Source organism: Cupressus sempervirens, chromosome 11, assembly GCF_028749045.1.
Source record: "Cupressus sempervirens isolate cs-2001-9-10 chromosome 11, ASM2874904v1, whole genome shotgun sequence".
NCBI classification, from domain to species: domain Eukaryota; kingdom Viridiplantae; phylum Streptophyta; class Pinopsida; order Cupressales; family Cupressaceae; genus Cupressus; species Cupressus sempervirens.
In genome coordinates this window covers 423,314,849-423,337,428 of record NC_143128.1, presented here as the reverse complement: position 1 = coordinate 423,337,428, position 22,580 = coordinate 423,314,849, and the positions used below count along the sequence as shown (strand labels likewise).

General features: G+C 32.3%; 1 pseudogene; it reads left to right on the top strand.

Annotated features, from left to right (window-relative positions):
* LOC149530239 (putative anion transporter 3, chloroplastic) overlaps positions 1-9,129 on the top strand; it is a 39,734-nt pseudogene extending 30,605 nt beyond the window's left edge.
* The last annotated feature ends 13,451 nt before the right edge of the window (positions 9,130-22,580 follow it).

Below are 22,580 nucleotides of genomic sequence, written 5' to 3'. Positions count from 1 at the left end.
TTTCCTTATGACAGTCTCGAGATACTTTGGTTAAATGATTATCATAACCTTTTACTATTAGATGCAACAATTAAGGATATGATATGACAGTCACTATATATCATAATTAAATCATAAGATTTGCTAAACTAGCTACTGAACCTTGTAAAAAGTCAAAAGACCTTTATGAAACACCTTTTAAATTTTTAGATCTTGTTTTTCTTATGGGTTTTGATGATAACATGCTATGATGAATCACAAATATTTGGTCAATGGGATTAATCTTGCACCTACAATGAGGATTGCAACACCTTTCATAATGAGAGCTCTAGTTACCTATACATTGATGTTGCTAAAAAGTGCCAAACCTTTGTTTTCTTTAGAGCTTAACAATTTTATATGTCCTTCATTTGACCCACACAATTAAGGATAAGAAAACATAACTGAAAATTAGCTTCTTAAGGATAAGAAAACATACCTTTGTCGATGCTTCTAAGGCCTCTTATTGAATGTGATAAAGATGATAGGCCATAAGAATATGACCATTTGGTAAAGAAGAATTAAAAATTCTCAAAGGGAAACTTATAGTTGAGTTTTAGTGAGAGTATGAAAAATAAGCGCAAGGGTTAGAGTTTGAGGTGACTACCTCTGCAAAATAGGCAGTGGACAAAAGACTATTGACAAGGTTGATTTTTTTATATGCTGATGCAGTTATAGTAGTTGTAATTGACAATTCTATCATATAAGGAAACATCCATATTTTTGAATCTGACAAAATGTAATTCATCAACCAAGGTTTCTTCTCATTCATGCTATTTAGATATATTACTAAGAGGGCTTATCTTATTTCATTCCTCATTTTTATGTTTGAAATGGATGGATAATCTAGGCATTAAATCTCTGGTTTTCTTTTCCCTTTTCATATCATTATGTTTCCTTCTTGCCAAAATTTTTTCCTTTTAGTAAATGTGAAGAGAAATATTAAGATGATTTCTATTGAAGGGAGTATCATCACTGAATAAAAGATTCAAAGCTAATAGTTTCATTAATAAGATTTGCATGTTGGTTAAACTAGAAAATAAATTGGGGAAGTAACTAGGGTTTTATTTGAGTGAAAATAGGAATTTCCACATTGCAATTTGAGTGATGTTAAATTTATATGTGAGGAAAAGTGATGTAATTTAGAAGGTACAAGTTTAAGGGTAGAGGATTATTGAAAATGGGGCTTGATCAATCTTCCCTCACCAACAAACTATGCAGACAAAATCAAAGGATATGATAAATAATAAAACTAAAATACCCTAATCACACAATGACCCCATGAAAAAAAAAAATATAAACCCTTTCAATAAACATTCATGACAATATTTCCAATTGGAAGAAGATTGAAGTTGCTTACAATAATAGATGATTAAATGAAACAAAATAAGCCAAACACTACCATCGAAATAGCTAATAAATTAAAGTATCTAACAAAAATATTATTTTAGCTATAAATTTCATAGGGAGTTGCCAGGAAGAAAAAGATGCACACTGATATTTTGACAGAATCCCCATGCTTTTGGGTCATCCATGTGCAAGAGAAGTGACCTGAATCCATCCCATCCTAGTTCTCTTCATGTCGAGCCCCCATGCCCATCTGGGAGGAGGGAGTAAGAAGGCCAAATTGGATGTCAATGATGAGTGATGATCTTATTTCCCCTTCCCAACATAAACTTGGCTATATTGAGATCTAAAGCCAAGATGTATACACCTACTACTGCAAGATTGGTTACTCTTTTTTGATGATCTTCATGGCTTGTGAGAATGAAATTGTAATCCCCTATTCCCACTTTCATAATACCTAATTTTCTTCTAGAACTTGATATGGAAATATCCAAGATAATAAGATCAATGTTTTAAATTTTTTTTAGTAAAGTCATGCTTGACACTTAGCCTAGTGAAAACCTACATTTCTCCACAAGAGGACAAATTTACTTTTTTTTGTTTTGTTATTCTTATATTAATAAGTTACACACACACACACACACACACACACACACACACACACACACACACACACACACACACACACACACACACACACACACACACACACACACACACACACACACACACACACACACACACACACACACACACACACACATATATATATATTATAGAGTTTAAAAAAAGGGATTTATAATGAAAACGGGTGGCTACCAAAAGAGTATTAATAAAGTGTTAATTTATTTTGTTTTGTAAAATATGTAAAGCTTTGAAGATTCTACAAATATTTTATTTGTAGTCATTTAATTTTCTAAATTCTATTAGTGAATCATAACATAATGATAATCATGCATGTGTTTCATTATTGAAATTGTGTTCCTAACTCTAATATTACAATAGATGCAAACCATTATCCTTACTCTATCAATATTGAAGACCTCAACTCTAACCATAAAATAACCTATACCTAAATCTGATCTCAAGTGTAAGCTTAATCCTTACCTAACCATAGTAGTAACCATGATCTAACACCCTACCTTAACTATAATTCGACTAAACCCTATTGAAAACCCTAAACTCAATTATAACTATAAACCTAAACATAATCAAAATATTAAATCCTAATTCTAGACAAGATCATAACCCAAACCATAATGAAAATCTGACCCTAACCATAATTACAACCAGCATATAAATTTTAAATGTAATCCTGATCAAAACCTTTATTATAACCCTAATGATAATACTAAAGATGATGTAAATCTTAACCCAACCATGATCTTAGCTATAATTATAACCATTAACCCTAAAACATAATCGTAATCATAATGCTTAACATAATAAACATAACTCTAAACACTCTAAATATGATACAACCCATTATATACTACCAGTATTATTTAATAAATCTACTTAAATAGCTAATAACAAATAATAAACTTATGAAATTGATAAACATATTAAATCATTATAAATTAGATTAGATCTAATTATTATTTAAATTTTGATATAAATATATTAAAAATTAAATTAGATTCAAAACATAAGTCAAGATTAAATGTTTTAGCTAAAATTAATCAAACAAAATTATTAACCACTTAGAATTTTTAATAAAACAAAGTGTAAATGTATTTCCAAAATATTTTATATTTTATAATATTAATTTATCAAATTTATCATAAACATTCAACAATACCATTGAGTTAAAGATCTTTAGATAATTTTATCTATTATACATAAATATCAATTTTTTTTTAAAGAATTGCTTAAAATTATTAATAATATAATGAAATAAATTAACCAGATGAGATATTAAATATCATATTTAATCATATTGAAACACTTGTTTAAAATAATTATGAAAATTTATTTTTAAATATATATAAATTGTCTCAATTTCATGTTATTAACATTTACCTTTAATGCTTAATGCTTAAGAATTATGAAAATTAATACATAAATAAAAAATATATATTTATTTTTAAATCAATGCATAAGTAAAATATAAAATATAAAAAAGAACTTTATGTGGAGATTATAAAACATTTAATTGATAATATTTAATCTTTTTCATATTCAAATATAGACTTTCAGTTTTCTTTTGAATACGTGGAGGGATTTTAGTTTCTTCGGGAGTTTATAAATAGATTTTGAGGAGTTCGAGTGAAGATTGGGGTGATTTTGATTTCATTTCTAGTTCAATATAGAGAACATTCAAGGAAGTTAATTTATAATGATGTATTGATTTGATAAAACCTCCATCGGTGAGTAATAAAAGTTATAAAAATTATTGAATGTATTAATATGGTAAAAAATTCATCAACTATTCATTCAATCATTTATTTGGGTGACTAATTATTAGTCACCAATTTTTTAGTTACTTATGTAGTCACTTATCTTTAGCTAACCTTGCGATTTTACAAGATGACCGAATTAGTCATTTATTTAGTCACTCATAAATTGTAGAATATTACCATAATTTGATCACTTTTAGTCACACGACTAAATAATTTAGTCCTGTGACTAAAAGTTTTAGTCACATAGTCATTTATTTGCTAAAATTCTACTAGTGCAATGACCCAGGAGGGGGTGCTTATATCTCCAAAGATTCTGTTATTCCTTTCTTTCCACAAGTCCCAACAAATATGGGGATAATAATACCGCCATAGGATGCAAGCATGTTCTCCTTTGTAGGTGTTACTCTAGCTTAAAAAATTGTCAATAAAATTCTCCTAAAAAGTCCATTTATTTCCCAAAAATTTGAAATTTCCTTCCAAACATCCCTAGCATAACAAAAATGCAAAAACATATGATTAACAGATTCCATATCTTTTCTACAAAGACAACACTAGTTTGTTATGATCATACCTCTTTTTATAAGGTTATCTATAGTGATAATTTTTTTTGTAGAGAAATCCAAAATAAAATCTCAATCTTAGGGGTTAAACCTTTGGTCCAAACTTTAACCCATAGGAGATCAATTCTCTTTTCTTCAAAAAGGGAAGAAAATTTGAAGTTACCACTCGAATGTAGAGCCTAGATGACCATGTCTTGGGAGTTGAGATTGATATAAGAAGAAAAAAGAGAGAGTTGAATAGGACAACAATTGATATCCAGAGAAGTTAGATCCCCCCATTTGTTGTTAACCCAATAGTCATTGACTTTTACACCAAAGTTGGCTTTGCAGTACTCAACGATATGACCATTATTATAAAACAAGTTTAGGGGAGAATCCCATAACCAACTATCCTCCCAAAAAGAAATAGTTTTACCATCACCCAACTTCCATTTACGACCTTTGGTTAATATACTCTTCATATCTTGGATAACTTTCCAAATGGAATACAAATTTTCTAAATTATCTATAGAGAGAAAACTATTCAGGGAGGGAGAGTGCTGAAGATATTTACTCTTCTAGATTTTAATCCAATCCTACCATCATTGAAGACTCTCTAGCCTTGTTTAGCCATGAGGGCTTTATTCATTTCTCCGATAGGTCTAATGCCCAACCCTCTAAGATTCTTAGGCTTGCAAATAGAGTCCCAAGCAATAAGAGGAAGTCTTTTTTTATTCTCAGTCCTAGACCATAGAAAAGTTCTTTGAATTATTTCCATAGCATTAACATACATAATTGGCATTTTGAACAGACTAAGAGCATAGATGGAGAGACTTTGAAGACAAGATTTGAGAAGAATAATTTTACCTGCTTGACTTAGCAAAGTGTTTTTCCAACCTACAATTTTTTTGTTGTGTTTTTCAATGAGCATTTCCTAGAAGGAATCCAGTGGTTTGGAACCAAGGGGGTGACCCAGGTATAAGCCAGGGAGGGCAGCAACACCACAACCCAAAATCCTAGAGATTTTACTTTGTCTCTCTAGGGGAGTATTCAAAAGGTAGATAGAACTCTTCTCCCAATTGATGAGCTGACCGAAGGCCTTAATATAGAGATTTAAAGAATTCTTGTAACTCTTGGCTTCCTTCACCTTGGAAATCCCCATCATAATCGTATCATCCACAAACTATTCATGCGAGCTAACATTGGAGATAGAAGATGGACAAAGGCCATGGATACTACCTTGGAAACTCAGGCGGTTAATGTATCTTCCCAAACATTCAACCATAATAATAAATAAGATGGGGGAAGATGAGATCCCCTTGCCTAAGCCCTCTTGAAGGAGAGAAGAAATTTGAAGAAGAACCATTAACTAGGATATCCATAGAATTCATCAACACAAGCTAAGAAATAAGATAGATGCATCTTTTCCCAAAGCCAAAGGAATCCAAGATTTTAAATAAGAAACCCTAGTCCACATGATCATAGGCCTTGGATAGATCCAACTTTATAAGAAAACCTTTATTTTGAGAAGCCATCATCTAATGGAATTTTTCATGAGCAATAATAACTGAGTCCAGAATTTGGTGGTGAAGGACAAAGCCATTTTGTTTAGGGGAGATGATGTCTTGAAGGATAGCAAGGATTCTCAAGTTAAGGACCTTGGAGATGATCTTGTAAATAGAGTTAAAAAGACTAATAGGATGAAAAGAATCCAAAGTATTAGCCCCAAAATTCTTTGGAATGAGAGCCAGAAAGGTGGCATTAAACTCTTTTAAGAGAAATGTGGCTCCAAAGAACTCCTTGACAGTGTCACACACATCTTTAGCTACAATATGCCATTGTTTTTGGAAAAAAACCACTAGGAAACCATTAGGGCCTAACACTTTTTCACCTTCAAAAGAGAAGACAACATTGTGAATTTTAAAAGTAGAGGGGATTGCTACAAAAACAAAATTTTGTTGGTCAAAAATGATGGAAGGAATATTTTCCAAAATTTGTCTTTGGCTGAAATCACAAAGATTCTTATTAGAAGAAAGAAGGGAAGAGAAAAAAATCCTTCATTTTAATAGTAATATCTTCCTCATTAGTGAACTCTTCATGATTAATCTTTAGATTGGAGATTCTATTAGCAACTATGTGCTTCAAGGTAGTGATATGAAAGTATCTGGAATTACGGTCCCCTTCCTTGAGCCATATAACCCTAGACTTTTTTCTCTAGAACTATTCTTCAAATGAGATGACATTATGGAGTTTCGATAGGGGCTCATTTTCTTCTTTGATAAGCTCCTCCGAATAACCAACAACTTGAATTTTTTCCTAAGTCATCTGAAGTTCCTTTAGAAAAACTTCTTTATTTTTAAATATGTGACCAAAGGAAGATTTATTCCAAACTTTAACTCTATCTTTGACAATTTTGAGTTTTTTTGGCAATTTTGTACATGACAATTCCATCAAATTTAGTTTTCCACCAAGTGTTATAGACATCATTGAAATCCTTGTGCTACATCCACATTTTCTCAAATCTCAAGGGAAAATATATTTTCTTACCAATGGGATCAGCAACAAAGACCAGATGGAAAAGGTTTGAGGCAATCTTGGAAATGGATGAGAGGGAAAAATTCCAATCTTGAATCCAGTTATTAGAAGCCAACACTCTATTGAGCATAGCTTGAATTATGAATGTTGTTATGTGTTAATAAATTCTTGAATAGTGTTTAGTATTAATGAAATTTATACCATATTAGTGAATGTTATATGATTGTATTGATTGAATGTTATAGTTCATAAATGGATGAATGAATGAACAAAGTATGTAATTAGATGTTCATAAGGAATTTAGATTGATGTTAGGGGGAGGGGAGGGTGAGGCCAAATGAGCTTTCACCTTTACGTGGTTGGCCTTGTTAAGTAGAGAATATTAAAATATTCTCGAAACCAAGTGAAGCTCAAACTAACATACCTTCATTATTTAATCAATTTCAATTGTTCTAGGTCTTTTCTCATAAGCACATTTTGAATGTGTCATTGGCAAGAAACTATCAAATAACAAAATAGAAGGGCCAATGCTCAACTTGTCTAACATGTTTTGGATTCATTTTGTGCAACTATTCTCTTATTGAATGCACCAAATCTTCATTGTTTATGAACTATTTGAGGTCTTATTAGTCTATTTCATTTTTCAAAACTCCCTTTTCTTTTGAAAAAACTAACATTAAAATCATATTCTATTTCATATACAAATAAATTAGAATACAAACACATTGACAAGGCTTGCATATATAGGTACTCTATGTTTAATCTTGAACAATTAATTTGTGCTTAGTGATGATGCTTGAGTTATTTTATCTAAATTTGACTATAAATACTCTATTCACACTTATAGTATACTGAACTAATTTTATTAGCAAATCATATGCATGATGCAAAGACCAACATAATTTGATATTAGAGTTTTAGATTTGGGTAGATTAGTTTAGTAGCTATTTTGTTGGTATGTTTAGACAAAATGTGGACATCAAATATTCTTTGTGGAATTCATCTTGTACTCATTTTACAATCATATCATTCCTTGACAAGACATCTAATTGCAAAATTCTATCAAAAAATCTAGGTTCTTTGTCTACAATTCCATATTTAAACATGTGGAATTCTATCTATCTAATTTTAAGTTATGGTCATTGGAAACCTTTCTCACCCCATGGTCTTCTGGTCATTTAGTAGGGATGCTCCTTGTTGTATATGCACTATTTGGGACTATTGAAGGTGTAGCCTTTCCCTATATGAACACCATAATTTCAAGGTAAGACTTTTAAAAAAAACACTTTATTGAATAAATTAAATTCCTTTTCATTGTTATTTTAATGTTGTCTTCATAATATAGTATTAAAGCAATTTTACCCATGGTATTCAGTCAAAGTGTCCTGCCTCTTTATTTTCACTATTCAACTATAGATGCTCAAGATAACTTCAATTTGTTAACTTTTTTCTTATTATTCAAGGTGGATTCCTAGTACAGAATGAGTAGGCTTCTAAATGGATGGATTTCATTTGGGTAATGTGATAATCTTACTTGCTTCTTCAGTACTATGTCACAAGCTAGAGTTTATGGACCATTCCTTACATTTAGAGTCCTAGGTTTTCTTTGGCTCTCAATATATATGGGTTCCAAATATTTGTAATAACCTTGATTAGTTTCATCCTAGAATATCAAAATCATAAATTTTTCTTATTCATGATGGAATTGAGTATTCTCCAATGTCTACTAAAAAATCCACTATCTAGATTACTCAAAGAATGCCTCCTTTTTGTCTTCTATTTTCATTACCAACATGGGAAATAATAGTTTCAAATGTTACAAATAATTGGGTAACATGTATAGAAAATGATATCTTTACTTGAACATCACAAGTCCATCTTTTTTATGTTTAATATTTTTTTTTCTGTTGTTGTCTTTAGGGTTTTTTTTCTTCTCTCTTGGATGACAATATATTTCAAAACTATAAGCTTTCTTCTAATTGCAATGCATACTCTTTTTTTAGAACAATTTTAATCAAGGAATATGTCAAACCAAAATCACAAGAGTCGTGTATATAGTTTTAGTTCATTCATATTAAAATTTTCACTACGTTTGAATTCAAGCCCATATATGATAAAGTCACTTTCATCTTTGCATATAGTTATTTAATGTAAATTTGAAGCAAGTTGCATGGTTTAGTTCTATTCCATGTGGGATAATGGTAGTTGCAAGGTATGGTGCTAGTGTTGTTTCAAACTTTTTAGTTCAATTTGGCTACTTAGTCACTATGGTGTGCAAAATCATATAGGTCCATTAAAGCTTATTCTAGTTATAGTTAAATCACTTATGTAGTCATAATATTTTCAAGTAAGAACCTTGAATTGTGGTAATTTTAAATAATGCTTTTGTTGCTAAATTCCGTCTCAGCTCCTAATACCATGTTTATCACTAGTCTGCCACTTTTGCAACGGGTTTAGTTGATTTACACTATTTAGAAAATATAGATTAGTTGATTTGGTGGATTTCATAAAAAACATAGGTGAACATTTTATTAATTATATTTTCACAAAATTTTGAGTATTCATAAAACTCCATACCTTGAAAACTTATGACTATATTTAGTTTTCTGAAATGTAGAGCTCCACTAATTGTTTTATACATTTAAAAGTACTCCACAATGCCATACCAACATATGATAATTTTTAACTTAAATTTGACTATTTAAAACTACTCTTTCATTTGAATTTAGTCTATATCAATAACTTTAAGAAACTTGAACAATGATATCATGATATAGTCTACTTAGAAATATCAATTTCTAAATATTTGGATTCTTTTTTTTTTTTTATAATTAAGATATAATACCACAATATGTAGGAGATATTCATGGTATGATGGTTGATCTATTTTCTATCCTCAAGTTTCAAGGCAATGGATTGATTTATTATTAATTGGATTCATTCATTACAATAATCTTATTCCTCATATCTATACTAGGTAGGTATCACAAATTCAATTGGGACATTTGCAACCATTGTGAGCACAATTGGAATAGGGTATTTTTTTTTATTATGGTTGGGTTCATTCCAATGTTTCTTTATACTTATTTCTATGTTGTGTATCCTAAAATGATGGGTTGACATCAGAAGGCTTGTGCTTCATAATATGATTCCAAAGCATTCTAATAAGTGTTATAATAAATGGAAAAAATAGATGTCCAAGCCATAACCCATTTAAATTGGTCTAGTTGTTGATTAGCTAGGTTGATTACAACTCTTTTAGAACTGTCATCAAGTTAGGTACAATAAAATGAACAATCACCTATTCCCAGCTAGCAGGATCAAATATAGTTTTCCAAGGTGATAAAATTGCATATACGGATGCATCACTTGCATGCTAGGCATGAAGAACATTCCACAACTTATAAATAATAGTTGGATATAAAGGATCCATATATTGGCCCAACAATGGAAGCCAAGGATTGAGCCATGCATGTATTTGCATAGTCTCCCTGCGAGGATCCCAATTATCTACTACTACTATTAATTTTGGGCATCACTATATGATCTAGAATGATATGAAGTACTGAAGACAATAGTAACTTCTCCCATGTCTCCATAAAATATAGCATAGGTTCAGGGTCCCTTGGCTCCTAGGAATTCATAGCAGCTATTCTCGCTACAGGCAGAATAACTTCAGTGAAGAGTGGAGTGGAAGGAGTCAAAGAAATAAGTTCTACTTCTGTGTAAATGCCATAATCATGAGGCTTATTCCCTTGCAAAAGCCTTTTCCATAATGACATTACCTATAAACCATGCAAAGGATGTTGAAGTGGTTCCTAACCTTGAAACACTCTTATAAGAAATGGCAAATAAAATGGAGATGCAATACATGACAAATTGCACAACTTGTAGTCCTCCTGATATTTGGACTATAAATTCTCAAAGATGCTTGTAAGTGATTCCAATGTCATAGTACCTACCATAACACTTTCTTGGATTCTATCTAGTGCTCCTATTATATCCTCTATGTTGTCTAGCTATTTTTTCTACCATGTAGTCTCTTCTTAAAGCTGTTCCTTCTCTTTCTGGTATATTGCCACATACCTAGTTCAGATGCATTAAATTTTGATCACACTTATAAATATCTACCTCTATCATATCTAAAGTCAAATTTACATTTTGTTGAAAATTTGGCTCTATCACCCTAAGATAGCTTACATTCTCTCTAGCCCCAAGTTGTTCCACAATCATACATGGACTGCCTTCTCATGGATTGGGTATTAAGAATGTAAAGTAACACCTAAAGAAAAATATCTAGAGTAATCATCGACTAAGATGCTATTGGTAATTAGTCTGGATATTTATCTTTAGGTATTTTTAAAAAATCTTCCATATTCATCAAACTTTCAACCAATCTTGGTCAAAACATAACAAAGTTTAGTCAAAATTTTGACCAACTGTGGTAAAATTTTTGACCAAATGTAGTCAAACTTTTGACCATATATAGTCAAACTTATAACCAACTCACTGACAAGGGCACCATCATGGGTTTGGGATCCTAGGTAGATGGGCCACCCTTATCAACCAACATTGGTGGAAGGTTCAATGACCACATCTGACAAAATGTAAATGTCAATTTCTCAACCTTAACCAAGGCTGGTCAAAAGCTCAACTAGCCTTTGTCAAAATTTTGATGAAACGATTGATTGGGATAATATTGTTAGTTTGGAATCTTGGTTGGATGAGGCACATATTTTGACCAAAAATTATCAAATTTTTGATGATGACAATGGCCAAAGCTTGAGGATTTTATGGATACTAAGATAGAAGTAAGAAACTATGGACAAGTAGTTAAGAATAGGTATGATTCATTAGATTTCCCAAAGGCTAGTGAGGTAGTGGAGATAATAGAGAAGTTCAAAGGAAAACATCCAGACATCATTTTGGTATAAAGGGGAAGAAAACCTAGATGATGGAAATTCAATTTTGACACTTAAAATATTTTTTGGATATTTGGAACCTATCACTAAGGTGCACAAGTGTGCTTGACAATTTTGAAGAAGAAATAGTGCATTTCCAATTGACCACCAATTGCTATTCTACAGTATTTTATGCATCAAAAATAGATTTTGATGGTAGTTCAACTCCTAGAAATGCCTAAAGAAGGCCATCCTTTTATTTTTAGAGCTCCCAAAGACTCCCAGATCATCTCATAGCTTTTATATTCTAATGTTCTCATTCTTTTATGTTATAAATTCTTTAGAATAAGGGCGCGGGGGGGGGGGGGGGGGGGGAGAGGGTGAATCAATTATTCAAGGTGTAGATGTCCCAATAAAACTTTTTCACTAGGTGTAGTGAGCCCATTAAACATTTCATGCATCCAAGCTAAACATTCTAACTAAAAGTTACTATTAAATCAACATGCAACAATAAGACATAAAAAATCAACACATAACAAAATGATTTATGTGAAAACCCAATTTGGGAAAAACCATCAGTAACATGCTACTACTTTCTCACTCTTTTGAAGTAATGCCCTATGAAAGGCCTACCTTGTTAAAGGCTATAATAGACATTGTTAAACGTGACCCAGTTAAGGGATTTCAATCACCCTATCAGAGGTGAGCCTGGTTAAAGGACTTTAGAGAATTCAGTTTAAATGCTACCCTATTAAAGGATTTTCCAATGGCTATCAGGCCAACCTTAGTCCAAAGGATTTTCCCTAACTAATACAATTTGCTAGAGAGTATTCAATAAGGGATTTTAACCTGATACAACATAAAACTTAACTTACTAATTTCATATCTCAATTCAAATTACAACTCTACTTGGCTTTCTAACTCTACAACTTTGATAGCTTGTCCACTCATCAAGCTTTTGTCTCCATGAGTCTCCTTGCTCATTGCACTAATGCAGTCACCTCTATGGCTACTTATTGAGCCAGAGTCTTTGTACCTTGTTCTTCCTTCTTAATGCCTTCTCCTTGACACCACACACTCTATCCATCCACACTTTTCTTTGTGACTAGAAACTCCTTAAGAAGGAATTTGGGATTACTTTTCCACTCTTATTTCCTTCACTTAGATTAGGGTTTGAATTGATTAGGTCAAATATAATGTATCTACTCTTTATCTTGTTTCCTCTAGAAACTTCATGTAGAATCCACTTGCAATTGTCCAAAAATGGTTAACCTCAAATTCTATACTACCAACTCATCATCCTTATCTTCCACCTAGTTCACAAAATTTGAGATAACAAACTTGTCAGCTCAAACTTGGCGAATCTTTGACTTTTCAAGTAATCCAGCAGCTCAACACTATTTACTTTTTGATGCTCGACACATATTGTGTTACTTGGCATCAACTATGAATCCACTCCCCACCTACTCAATTTTACTGATGTTCAACACCTATTACATTTGTTTGGCTTGGCACTTGAACTTTCTCGGTACCAACTACTTCACTTGACACACACTAGAATTTTATTTTACTCAACACCTATTGATTTTTTTCTCAGCATGAACTAATTTTTCTCAGCACCTACTAATGAATTTAGTTAAGCCTTGCAAATAGTTTTGCTACAACTTTTTCTTCTAGAGTTTCTAAGTGTAGTCAACCTCTTGTATCTTTGAGTAGATTATTAGTACATCATTTCACCATTGTCTTAACTGATCCTTGTACTTCATTATAAAGTCATAACTCAACCTTTCCTCTAGGTGCTATTGTTACATCTTATTGATTAAATCCTCTTCATCAATCGGCTAAGTGATAGTACTTGGATCTTATAAGCAATTGTCATTCTAGCAAATAGTAGGTTTGACATTAGTGACAAAACAATGAATGAAAACATTCTTTCATCAAAAATCTCCCTTTCTCAATAATAATATTTTCAATTAAATTTCAACAATCTCCCTCTTTGGCATTGATGGCAAACCAAATTGATTAACTAAGTTACCTACAAATTAACTAGGCTAAAATAGTAAGGCCAAATGCCAAAATGAAAAGCTTGTTCTTTTTTTCAACATTCTTACTATCAACTTCTTCTTATTACTCCCTCATACAAGATAGATTTGTTTTTGCTAACTCCCTCTCAGTTCTTAATCTTCTTTCTCTTTGTTGCTACTTCTCTTCCTATTAGCTTTGATCAAAACTGAGCTTCTCTTCACCTTCTATTAGCTTCTTGCTATCTTGCTATTTCTCCCTCTCTTTCTGCTATTTATCTCTCAAGAGTTCTCCCTTTGCAAGAGTTCTCCCTCTATTTTCTATTGTAAATTTGATTAGCTTCTACTATTTATCTCCCTCTTTGACAACAATGCCAAAGACTTATTATCTCAACATCTTAACATGTATATGTAGCATTTGTAGTAATTCTAGTTTCTTGCTCTATCACCTTGCTTGTGACTTTCTGGAATTTTAGAACTTTGATTACTTCAGGAAAAATCCTAAAGCATGATCCTCTATATCAATTTATATCATTCAACAATCAATCTATTTGATGCAGGGCTATCTTGCTATTGCTTAAACAACCTTTGATAGGGGTAACACCCCTAACTTACCTCTAAGATATTCAGAAACATCTTTAGGTAATGGTTTTGTGAAGATGTCAGCAATTTGTTCCTTGGAATTAACATATTCCATCTTTACCTATTTATCTTCAACAAGCTCTCGAACATATTGATACTTGATGGCTATGTGCTTTGTCTTGGCGTGCATCACTGGGTTCTTTGATATGTTGATGGCACTTGTGTTATCACAATAAAGTATCACATGTTTAGTTATCTCCTCCTTCATACCTTTGAGTAGATGCTTTATCCATACAATATTGGTGCAGTTGATGGAAACAACAACATATTCTACTTCAGCTATGCATTGTGAGGTACAACTTTGCTTTTTACTGGTCCAAGTAACTAGTCTTTTACCTAAAAAAAGTGCTCCTCCACTAGTGCTTTTTCTATCATCTATATTTCCTCCCCAATATGCATCAATGTAAGCTTTCAACTCAAATTTTTTAGTCCTATTTTAGTATAGGCCAAAGTCATCTGTTCCTTTTAGGTACCTCATGATTATCTTTTCTACCATAAGATGATTTTCTCTTAGATTTGCAAAAAATTTTGTAACTATACCAATAGATAATGCTATATTAGGTCTACTATGTACAACATATTGTAACTTACCAATCGTTGAATTGTATAGTGTTTGATTCACTTCAGCTAACTCATCATTTTTTGATAACTTATGTCCTATTATCATAGGTGTACTCATAGGTTTTAAGTCTTTTAGTCCAAAAGTTTCTAGTATTTCCTTGATGTACTTTGACTGGGCAATAAATATGCCATGCTTTAGTTGATAGACTTATAAGCCAACAAAGAACTTAATTTCACCAACCATTAACATCTCAAATTCATGTTTCATTTGAATGGAAAAATCCTTGCATAGAGCATCTTTATCTCCAAATATTATGTCATCAACAAAGATTTCTTATAATAGAATGTCCTTACCTTTTTCTATTTTGATGTATAGATTGTTGTTATCATTAGTTCTCTCAAATCCAATCTTCACAAGATATTTGTGAAGCCTCTCATACCATTCTCTTGGCACTTGTTTCAGCCCATAGAGTGCTTTATGCAATTTACACACCATATCCTTGTTGTTATCATCCACAAATCTTTTTGGCTGTTCTATGTAGACTTCCTCTTCCAATATACCATTTAGAAATGCAGACTTGACATCCATCTGGTAGACCTTATATCCTTTGTAGGTAGCATATGCAAGTAATGTTCTTACTCCTTCCATCCTTGCAATAGGGGCATATGTTTCCCCATAATCTATTCCTTCTTCTTGAGCATATCCTTTACAAACTAGTCTAGCATTATTCCTTATGATCTCACTATTCTCATCTAGTTTGTTCCTAAACACCCACTTGGTTCCAATCACATTTTTATTAGCTAGTCTTGGAACTAAGCTCGAATTTTGTTCTTTTATATATGCTCAATCTCATCTTCCATGGCCTTGTACCAATCATCACTTTCTAGTGCATCTCTCACTGCTTTGGGTTTTGTCCGACTTAGCAAGAATGATTCACTTCTTAATCTATTCATTTTCATTGGTTTGGCATCTCTATTTCCAATTATCTATTTAGTAGGGTGATGTCTTTTGACATACATGAATAGTCTTAGTTCTATCCTTGTTTCTATGTTTGGTCTTTCAGCTTTAAAGTCACTATGTGCATCTCTTTTAGGTAACTCAACATCTCTGTTATGTGTACTAACTTCAGAATTAGAATGAAAATTTTCTTCATTCTACAACTTGGCATTTGAATGCAATTTTACATTCATTGGCTATGATTTGACAGTTGTTGAGACTTGTTACTAATTCCCAACTTGATTGGCAACATCTTCTTCAACAGGCATTCCCTCATAGAAGTATACAAATTATTTTTATTCCTCTAGCCTTTTAATGGGTTCATCATTATGAACTTCTATATATTCATCAAAACTTACATTTGCACTTTCCACAATTTTTTTAGTGTTAATGTTCAGACACTTATATGCTTTACTTCTTGTCGAATAACCAAGGAATATGCCTTCATCACTTTTTGCATCAAATTTACCATTTCTAGTATCCTGAAGAATATAACATTTGCTACCAAATACTTTGAAATGTTTGACATTGGGTGAGTGACCATACCATAGTTTAAAAGGTGTTGCATTTATACCTTTCTTGATTTGTACTCGGTTGAGGGTGTAAATAGCTATACTTACAACCTTTCTCCAGTACTTTAAAGAAACATTCTTCTCCATCATTAGTGTTCTGGCATAGTCCATCACTGATCTATTTCTTCTCTCAACAATTCCATTCTATGGAGGGGTTCATGGTGCAAAAGTCTATCTTTTGATTTCTTTTTCATTGCAGAACATCTCAAATTCATGTGAAGTGAATTCACCTCCTTTGTCTGATCTCAAGCATTTCAAGCTCTTACCTATTTCTTTCTAACCCCTATCCAAATAACACTTAAGCATTTGAAAAGCATGTGATTTTTGTTTTATAAACATAACAATCATCATTCTAGAGTAATCATCAACAAACAACATTATATATATATCTCCTTTGTAGCTCTGCACTTCTATTAGACCACATAAGTTAGTATGAACTAACTCTAATACTTCTTTGGAAGTATAGGTTTTTCTTTTAAAACTTGACTTGGTCATTTTGCCTAGCTGACATTGTTTCCACATTGTTATCAAGCTTCTTCAGTTTAGGCAAATCTCTAACTTTCCTTATATTACTGATGCTAATTAGATTGTCAAAGTTGACATGACATAGCCTTTTATGCCATAGCCACACATCATTAAATCTTACAATAAGATAGGCAACATCCTCCATATCTAGGTAAAACAGATTACTCCTAGTTTGTTCTCCTTTTCCTATCAGATTTCCATCATTGTCATAGATCTTGGCAGTTTTATTTCCAAATTCTACTTTACATCCTACATTTCTTAACTATGACACACTCAGTAGCTTGCAGTTCAATTGTAAAGGGCCACACTAAGCACAAACCCATAGATATGAAACAAAGAACAATAAACACAACAATTTTTTATTTATTATCTCAACTTAATACAAGTACAAATACATAGATTGAACCACTCTCAATCTAAAAACCTCAAAATGAAAGATTATATCATCCAAGTACATATCCATTATAATGCGAATACATATAGAGTTTAGTACAATAATGAAGTACAACTTCTTTCTTAATCACTAATGTCCAACATATGGACCCTACAAGTAATTAAAAACTGATTCAAGAAGAAACTTCAACAGTCATCCTTAGCTACTTGCTAATCAACTTGAAGCACCTGTAAATCATACAAAAATGCAACACAACACAAAAAGGGGATCAATACACATTGAGTTGAAAAGCATAATCCACCTGCATACATGTTAGAGTAAACATATACATAACCATAATGCAGAAATCTAATCCACTTAACATAGTGCAGTCCCAAAATTAATATGCAAGAAGTAAACATTTACTTAACAATGCAAAATTAAACTCGCACTAAGAACAACCTATAAATGAATCATATATATACTGAGGTGCCATCATTATGGCACTAAGATTTTGCATCCATGTAGAGTATGCCCATAGTCAACACATAACGGTATTCTCTATTATACTTGTCAATGACAGAATAGAGATATGCCTTGTTCTCCGTACTTATCCATATAGGTTTAAGTCATAGGTAAGGCCAATTATCTTTTTATATGTAATTAACCCACCCAATTTATTTTAAAGTTATCACTGAATTAATTAACTGAATAGGATAAACCAAATTCAACCACCTCGATATACGTTCATCACAGCTATTCTTAAAATACACATCAAATAGATATACTAAGAATGTACATGCAACAGATATAAAATCAGTATACAACATGATACTACATCCTTTAATCTATTTGTAACTTATCTTATTCTGCCAATTTCAAAGGTAAATATAGATAATTATAACAACAGAAATAGAAACCTATAAAATCAAGATCACGCAAATACAATTAAACTATAATCTCAGCTTAATGGTACGTACTTAACCTTAATACTATACAATTAACTTCCTGCTGACATAATCATCTACATCTAACTTCGAAATGACCAAGATAATAAATTAGAATGCATATGATATTCTTGCTTTAATGACATATCATCAAACATATTTCATAGAATCTATCTCATTACTTGTAACAACTTTCATTTTAATTATGAATTGAAATACATCTTTGTAATAAAAGATTTCTAATTTACAAATTTTAATTTCATAACATCATATGAATGTTCATCGGAATGCTTCATAACATAATCAAACTAATTTAATCATGACTAGTATTGATAACAACAATATTACCAAGTTTCCAATCATCACAAGACACCTATTGCCGATGATAAGTAATTCTAACACAACAATTCTCCACGGCATTGACTGCCAACATCACACAATACATTATGCTGACAGATGCTATTACAACATTTTATAAATTTCAAGCTAACCATATTACCAAATGCTCTCCCACAGTTTAATGTAGATGTTTGAAGGTTTATCTATGTTTTAGGTTCATACAACTCGCATAACACATAAAACTTTAAAATACTGATGTTTAAATACAATCACTGTGGGTCGGATTGAGTCTCATACCCGTATATATCTATATAATTCATAAGATAGGCTCAGTTTTTATACTCCAATTCTTACTACAAAATAGAGATACATCCACTCTAAATCTCATAAAGCTGACTAAGTATGGCGAATGCAAAAACATTCCAAATTAAACTTATACCTTAACTTCTTGCAAACTATATGACAAAATACCTCGGTTATAACTATACAGTTCTACATTATTTAGTGTCAAACTAACAGTCGAGAACATATATATCAAACACATTATGACTCGATGGAAAACATAAGTAGGTTAATATCTATACAATTTTTTTACCTAGAACCCATGCCAACTAAAACCCCAAACAAAAACACTTGCACAAAATTCTATAATTAATTTTGCCTCGAGCATATGTAAATTGTTTACAAAATACTAAATAACGATATGCATCAAAACTCAAAACACACAGAGCTCGCCTCAATCAAAACCGAAACATCACAATATAACTCATATCCATAACATATAACAAAAATGCTACAGCATGCTATATTACCATGGAAATTTTCACCATACCCACATCCAAATTTTGAAATATACAGAATTCAACAAGTTTATTGCCGACCCTGCATACTCCCACCCTTGGTGTCGATATGCAAAACCATAAATAAATCATATTTTAACAATCTAGTTTACAATTTCAAATGAAACACACACGAAAAAGAGAGTATAGGGTTTAAAAAAGGCCCCCTACCTCAAAATCTTAGTAGATGAACAAAATGCTCAACTCAATGCTCTAAAATACAACTCGTATCCAAAGCCCCAAATGCCAAATCAATAAACTTGAGAGAAACCTCAACAAAAGAATAATAGAAGCTATGTACAATAAAACATACTTAGCCTCATAAAATAGAGCTTCTTCCCAACCATGTTGCTTATTCAGCAACAACACCTCACAGGTGTTTCACTTCACAAAGCAAGCGGCCCAAAACCTGGCCAAAACCTAGCAATCTCAAAACCAAAATGAAATGGCCGACCCATTCCTTAAGTGCCATTATTTCCCATAATCATGCATTAAATTCAACTGTAGGACCGAGTATAATGACAGTCCAAATCCACCACCATATTTTGGCTTTCAAAACCATTAACATATTACCATTTCATGGCATTCGAAACCCACTAGGGTTTTAGAAAATGAATCTTCATTAACATATAATATATAAAAAACTCAATGACCTCATATGTAATAACAACTGCGACAATATCTTAATATTACAAAGTTCAACTTAAATATTTCACACTTAAATTTATATAAATATATGTGTGATTATTTCACACCTATATTCATATGAATTTTGTGTGTGAATCTTCAAGATATCAACTTAATATAAATCAAATTAGAAATACTATGCCAAATAACATATTACTTCAATATTAAAGTCATGCAACTAGCATCAAATTAAATTCACTTCCATCCAACTCAAACATTAGTATCAGTTTTGAGTTCAAACATGCACTAAGAATCAACGAAATTAGCAAGTTCAAAACAGTTGAATCCTTATTACAATAAACTGCCATAAACAGATAATGATCACTATAACTGTATCAACACAAGACCAAAACTCAACTAACTAAATTTAACAAATTGATAAACAAAGTTTGATAATATCATAGAAATGAACTTGAATCACAACAACAAACTAAGGGAAATAAAGAGAAACAGGAAGGAGTAAGGTCAGGCATGACATCCTCCCCCACTAGTTCTTGACTTTCTCCTGGAAGTCAGCAAATAAGTACGGATGAGCTGCTCTCATCATTTCAGTGTCCTCCAAGGTAGTAGATGTTTCATCATTGGGGTCCCATAGGACCTTTACCTATCTTATTTCTCTTCCCCTTAAACTCATAGTTTTGCTTTGCATGATCTGCATTGGTTCCAGCATGATTTGACCATCCAAAATCTGCAAATTTTTCCAATCAAGCATGTGAGCAATATCAGGTATATACTTATGTAAAATTGAAACATGAAAAATATTATGAATGTGTGAAAGACTTAGTGGAAAGACAAGTTTGCAGGAAATAGGTCTAATCAGTTCCAAAATTTCAAACGGACCTACAAATCATGGTGCTAACTTGGATCCCTTTCCATAGCGAATTGGACTTTTACGCGGCCTTACCCGGAGAAAAAATTTATCACCAACCAAGAATTGATGATCAATTCTATGCTTATCAGCATATTTCTTTTGTCTATCTTGAGTAGTAATAAGGTTCTCTTTGATCCTCTTAACTTACTGTTCCAAATCTTGCAACATATCAGGTCCTAAAAGAGTCATATCTTCCAAATTATCCTAGCTGAGAGGTGTCCTACAAGGTCTATCATACAATGCTTGAAATGGCACCATACCTATGGAATTGTGATATCCATTTTTATAAGTGAATTCAACCAAGTGTAGATACTCCTCCCATTTATTTTGTCTATCCATTATGTACATCCTAAGCATGTCTTCTAGAATCTGGTTGACATGTTCAATTTGTCCGTCTGTCTCTGGGTGATAGGCTCAAACTCTCGCTGCATGGATTTCCAAAGAGATGAAGTAAATAATGGATCCCTATCAAAAATAATTTTTTTAGGAATTCCGTATAACTTAACTATCTACTCCATATATATCTTGGCAACCGTTGCTGCATTAGAGGACGATCTAGCTGGAATAAAGTGAGCAACCTTTGAAAATTGATCCACTACCACCATAATAGCATCATGCTATGAGCTGTCATAGGAAATCCAGTAATAAAATCTATCAAAATGGTGTCCCATTTCCATTCCAAAATACTATGTGGCTGCAATAATCTCACAGGGTGCTAATGTTCAACCTTAACTTGCTGACATTCCAAGCATCGAGCCACAAAATTTGCTATGTCTCTCTTTATTCCAGGCCAATAGTAATGCTACTTAAGGTAAGCATGAATTTTCTTGACACCCAGATGAGCCAAATATGGTGCTTTATGGGCCTCAAACATAATCAGATTTCTCAAATCACCCAACGTAGGAATGTACACACTCCCTCTATACAGCAGTAAACCTTCAAAATTCACTAAATACCCCTCAAAATGCCCTTCCAAGATGTTGCCATTGTCCATAATAGCCTTAACATCCTGAAACCAATGATTTTTGGAAAGGTTCTGTAAAATCTTATACTTAAGATTAGAGAAGATAATTCACGTCGCCTTCTGCTAAGTGCATCACCAACCACGTTCTCCTTTCCTTACACATATCGAATCTCGAAGTCATATTCACACAGGAACTCCATCCATCTTCGTTGCCTAGCATTGAGGTCTAGTTGTGTGAAAAGATACTGAAGGCTTTGATGATCAGAATGTAACTCAAATCGTTGACCCAGAAGAAAATGCCACCACTTGGTAAAAGCATGCACAATCGCAACAAGTTCGAGATCATGAGTAGTATAGTTCACCTCATGACTCTTTAGCTTTCTGGACTCATAAGCTATAACACATCCATCCTGCATCAATACTGCCCCTATGCCATCTAAAGATGCATCAGTGCAAACCACAAACTCCTTAGTTGAATCAGGGACTGCCAGAACTGGTGC